Source organism: Mustela erminea, chromosome 2 (genome assembly GCF_009829155.1).
Source record: "Mustela erminea isolate mMusErm1 chromosome 2, mMusErm1.Pri, whole genome shotgun sequence".
Classification (NCBI taxonomy): Eukaryota; Metazoa; Chordata; class Mammalia; order Carnivora; family Mustelidae; genus Mustela; species Mustela erminea.
This window is the reverse complement of record NC_045615.1, coordinates 40,690,636-40,702,952: the sequence shown is the minus strand read 5'-3', so window position 1 is coordinate 40,702,952 and position 12,317 is coordinate 40,690,636.

The following is a 12,317-nucleotide window of genomic DNA, read 5'->3' as shown; positions in this document are numbered from 1 at the left end:
ATTAATGTAGTTTCATGTTTAAACTAAAGAAAATACTACAGAATTTTATATGAAATAATGGTATATTCCATTAAGAATCTTCTGAAAAGATTGAATGAAACCATGATATTATACATGTATATAAATGTATTAAGGTTAGTTACATAAAGAGCCCATTTCATCTGAAAAATATGATGTCTATAAAACCATACATGCTCATAGGCAGAAATGTATTACATCAATTTTTATCTAATTCATAAATATTGAAATCATTTGTAAGAACAATAAACTAATTTCTTGGGTTTTGATAATGATCTATATCAGAATTTCCAAATTAGTGGAACAAAATAGAAAAAAGTACTTAAAGACATAAGTTATATTTGGGTATTTGTCAAGAAGCCAGATTCCATGGGTTTGGAATATCTGACCCTTTGGCATGTTCCCACATAATCAACCCTTTAACCCAGACTTGGAGTAAAGGGAATAACAGTTGTGTTTTTCCTTCTCTGTTTAACTTGGCTTAACTTACTGTAGAAAATCCTCTTTCCCACAGCCTAATTTCGAACAAATTGTAATTTTAACAATACGCTTACCGTGGTTAATTCAGTCATTTTGCCAGTTAACCTGATGAAAGGCCAACTTCAGATATCATTTCCTTTTTAGGTGAGAAAGTATTTAGGAATTCCAACCAACGATTGACTTGTATTCTTATCAGTCATTTTTTTTCTCTCCCACTGCACTTGAGCAAAAATTCCTAGTCATGGGAAGATCCTAACCAAGAAAAAAAATGTGGGAGATAATATCAAGTGATCTTGAAAAATACACCTTTTTCCTTCATAAATAACCAATAAGTAATAGGATACTAGACAAAGGACCACAGACAAAACTTTGAAACTGTAATTTTTCCAGAGTAAATTTGAAAGGGTCAGATGTCTTGATTTTTTTTTTTTTGATAGGTCTCAAAGAGAAAATACAGGAATTTAAGCAGTAATTGTATTTCCTAAATCAGAAGAGAACAGAGTGAAAAACTTATCTGTGATGCTTTTGTTAGAAGGTAGAGAATAGCTAGGAGAATACACTGAAGAAGCAAGACAGTCTAATCCTGCATAAGGAAATTGAACATGACACTACCTATGGATGGATTATTTCAATGTTGCTTCAGGTTTGCCTTCTTCATTTGATAGGCTAACGGTAGCCAGGAAATATGTCAAGAGTCTCCTTCATGGAGCAAGGGGACTAAACACAACACTGGGCAAGCAGCTGGCTCGTTTCTGGGTCAGCATTTTTCAAGTGAATGAAACACTGAAGTTCCCAGAAATATTCACATGATTCCATAGTGGTGGGGTTGCTTGTTTGAAGGTAACAGTGTTGTATGCTTACAGATGATTTAGAAATGCTTTTAATTTACTAACAGTTTGAAAATTTCCTGTGTTAAATCAAAGCTTTAACTTTATTCAATCCACTGTTGCCCAAGTTTACTTCAACAAGTAACTTTGTTTTCTGTCCCTCACCATATGTGTTTGGTGAAACACACACCAAATTCTTAACAACCTGAAGGACATAAGAATCCTGCACAAATATATGTTCATAAATGATCTTCAGTGGTCTTCATCATTGCCAGGCATCTGAACCAAGGATTTAGTGTATTGGTGAAGAAGGAAGAAAATACAAAGGATTTTGGAACTCTTAGAGTTCCAAATTAACAATTTGGAATTGTTAATTTTGTTAATACTATTAACAAAAGCTAAAAAAAAAAAAAAAAGCTCAAAGGTTTAATGTGTTTTTCGGATCTTAAAATTAATCAGGTAGGAACTTATTCAATTATTTAGAGTATGCTGACTGCAGAAAAATGACATCTTTTCCATTTTTCTCTGTATCCAAAACAGACGTGTGACAGTCTTTTTTTTTTTTATGTTTTTAAATGTAAATTCCAGTGTAGTTAGCATACTGTGTTATATTAATTTCAGGTGCACAATATAGTGATTCCACACTTCCATATGTTACTTGGTGTTCATCATGATAAGTATGCTCTTAATCTCCTTCACCTATTTCACCCATTCCCTACCCACCTCCCCTCTGGTAACCATGATAATGATCTGTTTGTTCACTATAGTTAAGGTCTGTTTCTTGGTTTGTTTTTCTATTTTTTTTCCTTCTCTTGTATGTTTTGCTTCTTAAATTTCACATATGAGTGAAATCATAGGGTATTTTTCTTTTCTGACTGGTTTATTTCACTTAACGTCATACTCTGTAGCTCCATCCATGTCACTGCAAATGGTAAGGTTTCATTCTTCTTTAGGACTGAGTAACAGTCATATATAGAGAGATCCTAACCCCACCACTAATGAGACTATCAATGGACACCTGGGCATTGGGTTATTGTAACTAATGTTGCTATAAACATAGGGGTGCTTGTATCCTTTCAAATCTGTGCTCTCATCTTCTTTGGGTAAATACTCAGTAGTGAGATTACTGGATCATATCGTGGTTCTATTTTAATTTTTGGAGGAACCGCTATACTGTCTTCCACAGTGGCTGTACCATTTTGCATTCCTACCAACAGTACGCAAAGGTTCCTTTTTCTCCACATCCTTGTCAACACTTGTTGCCCATTCTGACAGGTGTGAGGTGCTATTTTCTTGTGATTTTGATTTGCATTTCTCTGATGATAAGTGTTGAGCACCTTTTCGTGTGTCTGTTGGCCATCTATATGGCTTCTTTGGAGAAATGTTTGTTCATGTCTTTAGCCCATTTTTAAATTGAATTATTTGTTTTTTGGGTGTTGAGTTGTATACATTTTTTATTTATTTTGGATACTAACTCTTTATCAGATATGTCATTTGCAAATATCTTCACTCATTCAGTAGGTTGTCTTTTCGTTTTGTTGATTGTTTTCTTTTCTGTGCACAGTACCTTATTCTTGTTCAAGTTCAAATTATTATAGGGAGTGGTATTTAAAGGTTTTTCTTTCTTTTTTAATCTAATTAGTTGACTTTAACATCTCCTTTAGGTAGTTAGATGTTTTCTATAGCTATAATCCCTCTTCTTTCTCACAGAAAACTAATTTTCCCAATTTAGATAGGCTCATAATAACCTAGCCCGACCCTTAGTTCAGTCACAAATATTCTTATGTGCAATTGATATGTCAGTTCTGTTTCATATAGTATATAAAAATGAAAAACAGTCCTTAGAAAAATTTATTTTGATAATCCTTGCCTCTTTCTATATACTATAGAATGGGATAGATGTTTGGAGAATGCAGAACTGAAAGGATATTGAGGATATTGAAGGTATTACGACGTCGGAAAGAATGGAACTCTTGAAATCTTTGAAAGGACTCCTCTGTCTTGGAATTGAAGTATTTTACTGCCCAATCCTATAAGTTACAAAAAAGTTATAAAATAACAATTATATGCCATTGTTTGTGGCTATTTAATTTTCTATGTTATCTTTATACTCTAAAGATCCACAGTGTAGCTGGGAAATGAGCAATCCTGCTACTAGTAACAAAAACATCCATTTTGTTGTTGTTGCTATTGGGGGAGGGCAGGAGAACCATATTTAAATGTCTTTCTACATTTAACACCATGACCTGGATATGGCAGTCATTTAATGATGCTGTCAAAATTTTATTCATATCAAAGTCAGGAGAGTCCTCACTGCCATTACTGGAGATAATAGGAAGATACAGGGCATATAAATAAGATGTATGTAAGGAAATAAGAAAATAAAGTGCACATAACAGGTATACATTTAATAGACATGTAGTCTGGTATTTTATTTCTAGACTAGAGACAATAGCTTTCATCTTACGACATGTGGTTTTGTGGAAATTTCATCATGATGAACCACATTTTGAAAAAAATCAAGTTGCTATGTTTCTTTAAGATAGTATCAAATCAAAGCTCTTCAACAAATTTAGAACAACACCAAATGGCACTTTTTTCTTTTCCTCATTATATGTTCTTGACTCTGTTTGATCAAATAACAGCACAATTTCAAAAATATTCAATTCACAGAAAAGCAAATGCTTTTAAAGAAGTAAAAAACTTGTTCAGTCTCAAAAGTCTTCAAACTTGTTCTTAAATGTGTGGTGTCCTGGGTCATGAAATAATAATTGTCATACACACAAAAATTTACTATCACAAAAATTGAGCTATTCCTAAGTTATCAAAAAAAGCACCTTTCATTGTATTAACTTATCATGTCCAGAGTATCTACAAGATTCTTCAACAAGTTTTTTTTTTAGCTTCACACATCTTTTTAAATTGTGTGAGACTGTATATATATATTATCTATATAATAAATATACTATATGTTTTATAAATATAGGCATACACGTGGATATGTTATAGATATTGATGTATATATAGATCTGTCAATTAAAGCTAATCTGATGCCAAAAGCCTCCCACTGAAAGGTTAGCATTCCAGGCCTAATGAAGAGATTCTTAGTGTTAGCTTCTTTGGTGTCCTTCAGATTTCACAGTTTTATAGAGATACAGAGATTACTACTTCTTCCAACCCTGACATTTTTGTGTAGTGAGTTGAAATTACAGAAAATAGATACGTATAAGTCATATAATCGAAGCGTTTTCCATAGATATCATTCATCCTCCTGTTCATTCATGAACACACCAGTATTTATTGGGTGCTTACCATGTGCAAGCTCAGAGCCAGGTGCTAAGAGTAGAACGGTGAACAGACACTATGGGTTCTATGAAGTCTACTCTACGCATATATCCCCATATGTTGATGTTTTCTGTCAAGAAATTGAACAAAAGCATCAATGTGTCTTTTCAGTGTTTGCTTTTTTTAAGATTCTATAATTTAATAAAATTTTTAAAAATCTTCTTTGGACTTTAGAATTTCTTTGCTTCAAATTAATTCAAAGTATATTTGAAACATAAAAGAAACAAATCTTTTTATGAAAGTCCTAAAAGAAATGTTTTACAAACTTGTTGACAACTGTGAAATTTGCTAATCATTCCATACACACACACACACACACACACACACACACACACTATGGTTAATCTATCTGTAGTAATGGCAAGGGAAAAAAATAAAGCTGTTCAATATTTAATCGTATTCCCTCTAAACCTCTATATGATCAAAACATAATTTCTGATGGAAAAATAAATAAGGCCAACTAAAATATGTTGATGAAAACGAATCAGTACATCAACAATGAATTTCATACACTAGCAGGGCACAGTTCCATAATCCAAGGTAAAAGGTTATCAGATGTTGAAAGTGTTTCAAAATTTAGGACACCTGAAAAAAACTAGGGAAAATGCCCTCTTAAGCAATAATCTTGGGCCTACTTTCATTGATGTTTGGGTTTATGTCAACAATAGTGATAATCAAATAAGTTAATTACAACAATCTATTGACTAGTTTTTCTTTTATATAATTTATCTCAATTGTGATATTGGTGTAGATGAAGAATATAATAGTAAAATCCCATGACATTTTCATTTAATACATAGAAATAATCCTATTCAGTTCTGTGGCTATAATGCTTTCCTTTTCCATCCTGTCAGCACACTCCCACTAACATACTTGATTGCACGTTTGGTTAATTTACCCTATGAGTGCCATGTTTAATTTCCTCATATTTCTCCTCATGACATTTGTACCCCACCTTTCATACATGCTCATCCTACCCATAAATAAATTTGAGATTCGTAATAATTTCAAATTGCTCAAACTTGTCTGTACTTAGGGCCTCCTTTAATTCACCAATTACTCATTCCCCAAATCCTTACAGGGTAATATTTAACCTTCCACAGACTATTAAACTTGACCCCTTAAAGATCACCGATGACTTTTTGACTTTAAAGATAGCCTTTTCTTCCTCCTTGCTACCCCTAGGACTACTTGGAGATACCAATACTTCTCTAGGCTCCCAGGAATAATATGGAGTCACCCTGTGTGTCAGACATGGTGCTTTGTTACAAGAAACAGAAACTGGTTCTGGCCATCTGAAATAAGAAAGAGAATTTTTAGCAGAGTCAGGGACCTCATGATCACTGGGAAGCTGCAGAACTGCCCCCGAAACCTGGCAAGAACAAAGAGATCTTGGCAGCAGGATTCACTGACTGCCCAGTTCCCACTCCTAAAACAGTATGTTATTCTCACATTCCAGACACCTTGCTTATTTCAATTTCCAAGCTTCTTTGTATAGGAGTCAAAGTGTCACTCTTCAAGAGTCAAAAGTCCTAGAGAGAGCGTCTGAGGGACAAGCCAAACACCAGAGAGAGCATCTGAGGGACAAGCCAAGCACGGAGGACTGTGCTTCCTCCTACTTGCAGGCTTGACTGTTTCCACAGAATCTTTCCACTCTTTGTTTTCAGGAAACTATTTCACTATTATTTAGAAAGGGGGAATGCCTCTGGCTGGTTTTCTCTGCTTCCTTTGCCGGAAGTGCTAATTGTAGATATAGCCTCCCCTCTCTTGCCTGTCTCTAAATTTTCTCTTCAAAGTCACACTCCATACTTAAAGAATACTTCTCCTAGCCTACATCTTTTATCAGCCTTGACTTCTCTTCTTCTTTTTAGTCTCCACAGCCTGCTAGATATTTCTACTTGGATATATTACTGTAACTTCAAATTCAATATATTTAAATGTAAACTTATAATCTTCCCTCTCCTCTTCTAAAAAACTTTAATACCACATTATCCCAAGCATACACATAATGTCAGCCTTCTACCTTGAGTTATTCTTAATTCTTAATAAACCACATCCCATGTTCTCTTCAACTTGTTCATCTGAGATATGAATTTATTTAATTTATTATCCATTAGTCAAGCCATATACAGAATGCCTGGGTTCTGCAACAGGTTCTCTGAAGGGCTTTGTTTGAAATGTCAATAGTAAATGCAAGGAGTTTCAGAAACTATTTGAGAAACAGACACTGTTTTTAAGTTTTATTTAAATTCCACTAATTAGCACACAGTGTAATATTGTTTTCAGGTGTACAGTACAGTGACTTAACACTTCCATACAACACCTGGTGCTCATCACAAGTGCCCTCCCTGTTCCCCATCACCTATTTCACCCATCCCCCACCTCCTCTCAGGCAACCATCAGTTTGTTCTCTATAGTTAAGAGACTGTTTCTTGGTTTGCCTCTCTCTCTGTCCTTTTTTTTCCCCTTTGCTAATTTGTTTTGTTTCTTAAATTTCACATATGATTGAAATTCTATGATATTTTTCTTTTCTGACGGGTTTATTTCCCTTACTATTATACTCTCTAGTTCTGCAGTGTTGTTCATTTTTCCTTATGGATGAGTAATACTCATATATACAAATTAGTGTTCTCATATTTTTTGTGTAAATACTCAGTAGTGAGATTACTGGATCATGGGGTAGTTCTGTTTTTAATTTTTTTAATTTTTTAAAGATTTTATTTAAATCTTTAAATAAATCAAAAGTCTTCAAACTTTTGAAGTTTGAATAAACTTCAAAATCTTTAATTTTAGTTTTCAAAATCTTTAAATTTATTAAAGATTTTATTTATTTATTTGATAGAATGAGACACAGTGAGAGAGGGAACACAAGCAGGGGGAGTGGGAGAGGGAGAATCAGGCCTCCCGCTGATCAGGGAGCCCCATGAGAGGCTTGATCCCAGGACCCTGGGCTCATGACCTGAGCCAAAGGCAGATGCTTAATGACTGAGCCACCCAGTGCCCCTATTTTTAATTTTTTGAGGAACCTCTATACTGTCTTCCACAGTGGCCGCACCATTTTGCATTCCCACCACCCAAATCATTGTGCAAGAGGGTTCTCTGTTCTCCATATTCTTGCCAACATTTATTGTTTCTTGTGTTGATTTTAGCCATTCTGACAGGTGTGAAGTAATATCTCATTGTAGTTTTGATTTGTTTTTCCTTTATGATCAAGGATGTTGAGCATATTTTCATGTGTCTGTTAGCTAACTATGTGTCTTCTTTGGAGAAATGTCTGTTTGTGTCTTCTGCCTATTTTTAATTGGATTATTCATTTTTTGGGTGTTGAGTTGTATAAGTTCTTCTAAAAAAATATTCATTTATTTGTTTTAGAAAAAGAGAGAGCAGGGGGAGGGGCACAGTGATAGGGAGAGAGAGAAGACTCCCCCCCTTGCACAGAGTCCAATGCAAGGCTCGATTCCAGGACTCTGAGATCATGACCTGAGTCATAATCAAGAATTGGCCACTTAACTGACTGAACCACCCAGGTGCCTGTATAATTTCTTTATATACTTTGGATACCAACCCTTTATCAGATACATCATTTGCAATATCTTCTCACATTCTATTGATTGCCTTTAATTTTGTTGATTGTTTCTTCCACTGTGCAGAAGTCTTTTATTTTAATGACGTTCCAATAGTTTATTTTTACTTTTGTTTCCCTTGCCTCAGGAGACCTATCTAGAAAGAAGTTGGTAACGCTGATGTCAAAGAGGTTACTGCCTGTGTTCTCTAGGATTTTTATGGTTTCAAGTCTTACATTTAGGTCTGTAATCCATTTTGAATTTATTTTTGTGTTTGGTTTAAGAAAATTGTTAAGAAAGAAAAGAAAAAGAAGAAGGCAGGAAAGCAGGGAGGAAGGCAGGCTGTAAATAAAAAAGTACCAATAGAACTTGAGGAGATCCAGGTTCTACTTCTGTACTTCCCACTAATTACCTCTAGTCAGCCATTAAATATCCCCTGGATTTCAGTATCTGAGTCTATGAGATGTGGCATTAGGTTATGTGGCATAGGATCTTTCCTAGTCCTAACACTTTATGATTTTTCTTCAGATGACCCTGTTTTCCAGTTGGTGGTATTAAAGCTAAATTATCAGAGGCCCCTGGATTTAAGTAGAGTTCTCAACAAGCCCCCCAAGTGGTGCTCAAAATTGCTGAAGAGGAGCGAAAGAGTCTATCATTCTCCAATTCCCCTTCCTAAGAAATCAGGATCTGAATCTGAAATGCTGAGCCAGAGTTGGGGTGCAGTTTCTGGGAATCTGAGTCAATTACAGGATAGGCATCTCTCATCCATGGGCTACAGTGTGTAGCACAGAAGGATAATCTAAAACATCATCTTGGGAAGAATCCGAATCACAGGCTAATTAGACTGTGCAAACCAATCTAAAAGAGTTAGGCAGAAGGGAGAAAAATATGTAGGAGTTGGAGAAAGATTCTAGGAAATTTCTCTTAGGAGACTTGACACAGGATCTTCATGATCTCAAGCTAAAATCTTTGACTTGGCTGCTGTTGCTGCTGCTCCTACTGTGTGTGTGTGTGTGTGTGTGTGCACAGAATATTAAAGGTATAAATTAAAAAGCAATGGGCTAAAATGTCTATGAAATGTTAGAAAGTAAAGGTGAAAATTCATAAATTATTCCTTTAATCATTTTAAGATGTTTGATAATGAAGGGAAAAAATATAAGTAGTAGCAAGAGAAAGATTGGGAAAAGGTACTTATTAAAAACCTGGTGCACATATGGCACAATTCTAGAGAGTCAGTAACATATATCACAAACATCAACCTAAAACTGCGCTGTGATTTTAATGTAAAACTTAAATTATCATAGTTTTAGACCAAATTTAGACTGCCAAACATTTCTGATGAAAACACACATCACAAAGAAGAAAGAAGATTAAGAAAGATGGTGATTTATCAAATCTTAGAAAACTTCTATAGGTCTGCCTGAAATAAGATGGCCTTGCTGTCTCACATTTGTGACCCCAGGATGAACTGTTCATGGAGTCTGGAGTTGTTAGGGTCATGACTACCACAATGAAACTGAATACACTCAGGGGATTCATCAGGCAATACTGTACTCCAAGCTACAATTTATGACTAAAACTTTTCACAGAGTTCTATAGTTTAAAAATGTGTGATAAACAGAAAATGAGACTGGTGTGTGTTAGAGGTTGGTGATGACATCTTTTCCTTTTAGAATTCCATCTGTCACCATAGCAAAGAAAATGTCCATGTATCGTTGGTGCTCACACAACCTTCCATACTACTTAGGTATGTGAGAACTGCTTTGACTACTTTTCTTTCACTGATTTATTTATCATTTGTTCATGCAGCATGAATAAGGCACACCATTTATGCACTAGGTACTAAGAAAGAGGAATAAAATGACAAAAGAGCAACAAATGCCATGTCCTCACAGAGTTGACCACCTAGTAGGGGACATGAACAATAACCAATTAATTGCATGCAATGAACATTATTATTATGGGAGGTACAGAATGCTGTAGGAACACAAGAGTTTACACCCACTCAAGAATTTAGAAATGAATTCTGAAAAGAATACAATTTCAGCTGAAACAAAAGGAGTTAGATAGACAAAGAGGAAGCAGTCTCTTCCAGGCAGATGTATCAATAAAAATAGTCTAATTATGCTGAGATTACAAAAAAGATCTCTAAGTGTCAATGGTTTACAATTACGAAGGCTTGTTTTGCTTTCATTCTATGTGCCCATCATGGGTTGGTTGCAGCTTTGCTCTACATCTTCTTTTCTCCAGGACATGAGATGATGAATCATCCTCCAGCTGAAACACTATCTGTGGCAGAAGACAGATGGCTCTTAGAGTTATCATCCAAACGTGACACGTGCCACTTCTGCTTACATTTCACCGGACAAAGCAAGTTGTGTGGCCCAATCCACAGGGCAACGATGTATAATCTCCCAATGGGCAGGGAGGGAAGCATATTGAGAACTGGATTTAATGGCTGAAGAATTAAATCACCTGTCAATGGTTTAAACAAAGGGATAGACCCAATACAGAACTTGATATGTCTTGAGACTTAAATCAATTTCAGTTAGCTTGAGCTTAGATGAAGAAGCAGGAAGTGATCAGGCATAATGCTGGTCAGCGAGCATGAGCCAGATTAGGCAGGTTCTACAGGCCAGTTAAAAAGTGAGAACTTCATCATGAATGCTTTGGGTAGCCTTTGATGACTGACCGGAATATGGAAAGTAGATTGGAAATGGGGCAAACTGCAGTAAGAGGGGCCCAGTTAGAAAGTGCGGACCTTCATCGGTGTGAAAAATCATGAGACCTGAATAAAGGCAGAAGGAATGAAAAAAGACACTAAGATTTACGGTGTTTGGAAAACTGACTCTGCAGTGGTTGGAGAATGCTTGGAGGTGATCAGGGAAGCAAGTAAAGATGCAGCCCAAGTTTTGTTTCTTTGGTACAGTAGTATCAATCTCAACACAGAAAACAGAGAGGGATTATGTTTGGGAATAAGATGGGAAAGTCGTTTGGGGACATGTTGAGGCTGGCTCTCCTAGAACACATTCCACTGGAAGAATCCAGTAGATAGGTACACATTTAAATCTAAAGCTATGAAGGAAGGAAAATCCAAGGTATGAAAGGAGAAAGGACTAAAAGTTAGTGCAGCACAACACAAACATTTTTCTTGTGAAGGGATTTTCTATGGCCTTTATTAAAAGCACTCTCCCCAATACCTTTATTAGTCTGCCGGAAGAGGAAGGGCCTTCATTCTTGAAGCAGGTCCACAGGTGCTTCTTCAGGATCACCCACAGCACTCAGTATACAGTGGTCCGAAGAACAATGCAGTGGTGAATCCCACAGTTTGGGTTTCAGTTCCCTGCTTTGCTCATAGCAACATTGTGCCCTTGGAAAACCCCCTAATCATCCCTGTCTTAATTCTCTCATTTGCAACACGGGGATACTAATGCCTCTATTTCACACTGGGCAAGGCTGTCGGGACTGGCAAAGCTGAATGATGTAGACGGAAAGCTCTTTGGAAGCCGAAAACTATCTTCGAAACGCAAGTTGGTATTATAATGTGCACTCTCAGAGGGGAAATTCCTAAATCTATTTCGAGGTCTCATAAAATATAGAGAAAATAGAAAGTTCTTTGCCAAACCTCATAAAAGAAAAATTGACAACATTTCTGACATGACTCATTCTTCCTTTGAAAACCAACTATCAGATAAGGGTCAACTCCTTTTAAATAGAAACTGAAGGAAAACAAAACTTGTAAGAAGTCTTTTCCATGTGAGGGCTGTTGTTTTTCAGGTTGCTCATTTCAGAGGTGTCCATTATTTATATATGAGTTGCTCTTTGGCCCTAACCTTAACCCAAATCTTTGTCCTTTTTTCCCCTCAAGCAGATACATTTGAATGGTAATAAAGTAGTTAAATTTTCCAATGATGTTATCAAATCAGCAATCTTTCTTGGGAAGCTTTCTGTATTAACCAAAAACTTTGAACATCATTACACTTTTAAAAAAATTAATTCCAGAAGACTTTTCTGGAGATAAGAAACCAGGAGCTGAGTGTTTGCACTGCCAATGGCCCAGTGAATGTGTTTTCTATAACTTACG